The sequence below is a fragment of the Schistocerca americana genome, chromosome 3 (genome assembly GCF_021461395.2).
Source record: "Schistocerca americana isolate TAMUIC-IGC-003095 chromosome 3, iqSchAmer2.1, whole genome shotgun sequence".
NCBI classification, from domain to species: domain Eukaryota; kingdom Metazoa; phylum Arthropoda; class Insecta; order Orthoptera; family Acrididae; genus Schistocerca; species Schistocerca americana.
The window spans coordinates 173,337,251-173,342,478 of NC_060121.1; the positions used below are offsets into that span (position 1 = coordinate 173,337,251).

Genomic DNA, 5,228 nt, shown 5'->3' on the forward strand with positions numbered 1-5,228 from the left:
CACTGGGTCATGGCGCGAGTGCCTTTAACGGTCAGTTTCAGAGAATAAAGTCCACATCTAAAATACCGTACAACTCAGTAATTTTGTAAATAAATTTACCAAACCAAGACACAGCTACTCTGTCATGAAACTGATGCTTCAATTCGAACACGAGAGGTGTTTACGTCGAACTGGAGCGTCTTGGTAAGAGGTGGAACCCCTCCACGCCCACAGCAGCATGATGGCCAACACAATAGGTCTACTGCCATCTCTGCATAATGGTTAGTTTTCACTAAGTGAGATATCGCAGGATGTGGGTACTGCGATGTCTGGGTACGTCTGGTTAAGGTTAACCATTAATACGCGCTCATCTGGAGATAGATTGCGTCGAAATCGAACGAAGGGTAGGGGAAAAAAAGTGCCAAGGCAAGAGCCAAGGGCAAGAGCGATAGTTAGGTCGGATACTAAGAGCAGTAGCGGACGTCTTGCTGTCTGCGATAGGTCGTGCAAGGACAGGCTTTGTTAGTAGTGGGTATCATGCATGTCGATACCTTGACGTTGTCTTGGTGTACACAGAAACACACGTGATGTACCAAAGTACGGGCTACCAAGTCCATTGGAATGAAACACAAATCAGACGGTAAATTAAACAAAATTTAGCACAAGAATTCAACACATTCATACATAATACGCTAAACTAACTAAAGCTGTACCTCACGTGGTGTCACCGCTCGTCCACGCCAAGTTACATTTGCACAAAAGATCTCATCGAATAAACTGAATACTACTGAAATTAGCACAGTTCCGTGATTGAATTAGTTGGTCTGGCATGATTATCAATGCCACGTACCAGAGTAGCAACAGCAAACTCAAACAAAGCTCTCACACATTTCAATTCAGCAAACAGAGATGCTACTCAGAACATTTGTATTCACCGGCGTTCTAGAGAAGAGTAACCTAAGCGTCTGTACCGTCCGGGGTCCACGCACGGTGGCCGGAAGGGCTCAGAGAGCATAAGGGGTTTCTTTCTATACCAACCTCATAATGGGTGCTGACCAGTGGCCACTAATGCCTCTGTGACCCAAGGTTCCCGTATTCGAAGCCCTACAAATGGTTCAAATGGCTCTGGGCACTATGGGACTCAACTTCTGAGGTCATCAGTTCCCTAGAACTTAGATCTACTTAAACCTAACCAACCTAAGGACATCACACACATCCATGCCCGAGGCAGGATTCGAACCTGCGACCGTAGCGGTCTCGCGGTTCCGGACTGAAGCGCCTAGAACCGCTCGGCCACTCCGGCCGGCGAAGCCCTACACAGTGATTGGCTACACTGTTCTTAACATTCATAGGACCATGTTGCGGCTCACGTGGAGCTGTTTCAATAATTAAGTTTGTACGAAACGAGTTCTCCTCGCCCTTGTCTGCTTTTTTTTTTTTTTTTTTAATGATGGCAGTACTGTCATATTCATTTGAATATTGTTGGACAGAGTTAGTACTCAAAACTGAAAAAAATGGCTCTGAGCACTATGGGACTTAACATCTGTGGTCATCAGTCCCCTAGAACTTAGAACTATTTAAACCTAACTAACCTAAGGACATCACACACATCCATGCCCGAGGCAGGATTCGAACCTGCGACCGTAGCAGTCGCGCGGTTCCGGACTGCGCGCCTAGAACCGCGGCCGGCCCTCAAAACTGATCTCTGGCGGTATGTACAAATTGTGGATAACTGTGTGACGACATAACGAATGGTCGTGTAGTAGCAGTTGCAGGTACCCTCCAGCACTTAATCCATCTTACGCGAAGTAAGATTCACTGTAAGTTTACCGGGTGGCGCGCTTTACTGTTGGCTGGCAGAGAGTCGGACTACTAGCTAGTAGTCACATGGTGCCTGCTGCAAGCTGCTTCGTCGCAAAATATCCTCTTCTACAGCAGATATTTGTGAGAACAACTGAGAGTTCTCCCGGCTTATACAACGACTCTTCTCTGTATGCACAAATTACCGTATTAATGCTTTCTTTGGTCTGGTGTGGGGTCGTGCAGTAACTAGAAAGCCACTTTACAGGGAGCGTTACCTCTTGTGAGACTGGCTTCAGACAGGCAACTGCCGGTTGCAGTCATCAGGAGCTGCCCACGCTGCTGCGTCCGCGGCGTTCTCTTAGTGATGGCCCGCTATTAAAGTACTTACCCACAACTGCTCTGTCTGCCGTGCGCCGGTGTTTCGGCTCAGCTGTGTCACCGAGCACAACTATTCATTCTGCAAAACTGACGAATTCTGAGCCTGAAATACGTATATCCGTCGATAAATTTAAAAGGTAATATTTCCACCAAGATGCTGGGTTAGAACAAGAACTTCATTCAGTACTATTTCCCAGTTTCATTACAATTTTAGCTCACAAGTGGATGTTTACACATCGTCCAGATCAAAAGTCATCTACCGTGCACATTTACAAGTGTCGCAGTCGTCAGTGTGCATAACCTCAGAGTAAATAGCAAGAAACAACACATATATGTTTGCAGATCAGTGACGTGTGGTAATAATGATGTCTTTCTTTGAAATGCGAGGACGTGTTGCAAAGTAATGCTTCCAAATTTTTATGCGAAAAATCTTAAAGGTTTTAAAATAAAACACACGGTACTAACGCACCATATATTCATTCTTCAAGTCTACATATTTGCAGCCCTCTACCGCTAGAGGGCTCCGAACTGCAGAGTGTACTATGGCAGTGCGTAACGTAACTTTGTCTGTACATAAGGAACAGTGTATGTAATCGAATTTCCAATTCAAAGAGTTCGTCCACACATACGCACCCTCTCCCTCAGTATGACACTACCAATTCACAGAGAACCGCTTCGGCATCTGCAACAATCTGATGCTTTCGCATAACTGTCATCGTTCTTCATACAGTCCCGGTTTGGACCCATCCAATTTTCATCTGTTTCCAAAACGTAAAGAACATCTTCGAGGACTTCGCTTTGATAGTGATGAAGTGATGCAAGCAGAGGTGAAGTTGTGGCTCCGTCAACAAAGGGAAACATTCTAATGTACAAACTGGTGTCTCATGTTCGTCGCCAGACTCATTATGTTGAGAAATAAAGTGTGTAGACTTGAATAATAAAGATCTAAAAGGTTAATAACACTTGTTTTATATAGAAACCTTGAAGAGTTTCCACATAAAAACTTTGCAGGCATTACTTTTCAGCACGCCCGCGTACATAAAGCAGTGCAAGATATCATCTTGAGAGAGGACGAGTCACTCTCTCTCACTATTTTTCATATTTAAGGCTACTCTTTAATGTTGGTTTTACACTCAAGACGTCATTTTTGTGAGACGACAGGAACTTAACAACATGAGCAGGCATTGATACCATGCATTTGCGTTACTCTTGCAAGTGGGATCTTCATGGTGACTCTCCTTCAAGCAGTATTTCTGGAGTTGAGAACAAGCAGACAGTTTGGTTATTTAACAGCAAATCTTGCAGCGGACGTTTGAGGCTAGGAAGCCACGAAGCCACCTGCAGCTATTGGGGAAGGGAACATCTTGAAGCACTTACCGGGGACAGAACGCTGGTTCCAAGAATTTCTCGCACTGTTGAGAAGACAATGTTTTCGGTTAAAGAGACGAAAAAACTGCCTACCTGGACCTACCAGTTAGGCGTCTCTAGCCGTGGCAGGGGCGCAAAAGAAATGTAGGTCGCCCAGGTGCAGCGTTTCGACAGAGTCGTAAATTCATTTTGTGAACAGGGTTGCCGGCCGTACACATTCGCGAGTTTCCATGTTCACTGTGGACTGGGCACTATCGAGAGAGTGATCAGGTGGTGTTGAAAATCTGTATGAGAAGCCTCAGGCTTTCTAAAGAATTTTAGAGTTGAACACCACGTTTATGGCTGCTCTGAAATGGTCTATGTTCGGACACAAAAGCACTTCTCTTAGTTTACCGGAGGCCCCTCTTTGGACATGCAGCAATGTTCGGCCCATCTAGTTAATTATCTGTGATAAATGTGTTGTTCACTTTAGGCCTAACCAGAAACTCAAAACACGCTGCCTAAAGTAGCTGTCAGGAAAGAGAAGTCAGGAGCGCAACATCTTCTCGCCTCCGCATGGGAATTTACTAGTCAGAGGTTGTCTGTTTCTCCAGAAAAGAGAAACATATTATTAACTTTGATTAGGACTGGCCGGCCAACGGCCTTACCGCAGTGGTAACACCGGTTCCCGTCAGATCACCGAAGTTATGCGATGTCGGGCTGGGCTAGTCCTTGGATGGGTGACCATCTGGTCCGCCGAGCACTGTTGGCAGGCGGGGTGCACTCAGCCCTTGTGAGGAAAACTGAGGAGCTGCTTAATTGAAAAGTAGCGGTTCCGGGAGAGCGGTGTGCTGACCACATACCCTTCCATATCCGCATCCGGTGATGCCTGTGGGCTGAGGATGACACGGCGGCCTGTCGTTACCGTTGGGCCTTCCAAGGCCTGTTCGGGCGGACTTTAGTTTTAGGACTGGCCAATGCATAGAGCAGACAAATTACACGGGAGACATGGAGCTCTTGGAGTCTTGTGATTGGCTCGAAACCCTTGTGGGGGTGGTTGCGTGAGCGCCTTTTTGGAGTTTACTGTGGTTTGATGGAAAGGGAGGAGCAGAGAAACTTGGTTTTCTGACTCAGGCTCTGGTCTGGACAGGATTCTGATCCTGAGTCTTGTTATGAGGAGGTTGTACTTGGGACACTCGTCCTGAGCGTGACGACCGGCAAACAGGAGTGTCACACTCCAGAATCGCCGAGATTTCAGGGCTCCATTATAGAGTAATTGCGATCCGTTAAACAGATCTGCGGTGTGAGACTTGTTCGAAGTATTTTCACTGGGGGGAATGCAGTGGGGAAGCCAGTGGGCATTCTGGTGAGATCCTCTCCTGGAACTGCAGGTTATGTAGCAAGAGTAAGTTGATAGAGGAGCAGGAGCGTAAGATCTGTGCCCTTCAGGTGCAGTTGAAAAACGCACAGGAGGAGCTAGATAGGATGAGGAGGGAGAAGGGGGTTGGGGAATGGGAGCTGGCTGTTGGCAAGAGATCTGCTAGGAGAAGGAGATTTTCAGATAGTTTTACTATTGGTGTTTGTAATAGATATGACCAACTGTCAGAGTCTAGTGGAGAGGAATCTCTAGTAGCTGTAGATGTAGGAAGTATGCAGCAGACCTCAGCAGTTACGGTGGCTAGGACAGTTGCAAAGTCTAAGAGAAAGAAGAAGGTTCTGCT

The 5,228-nt window shown here is 46.5% G+C and overlaps 1 pseudogene; it reads left to right on the forward strand.

Moving 5' to 3' along the window:
* The first annotated feature begins 4,161 nt into the window (after positions 1-4,161).
* LOC124607648 lies at positions 4,162-4,279 on the forward strand (annotated as a pseudogene).
* Positions 4,280-5,228: the final 949 nt, after the last annotated feature.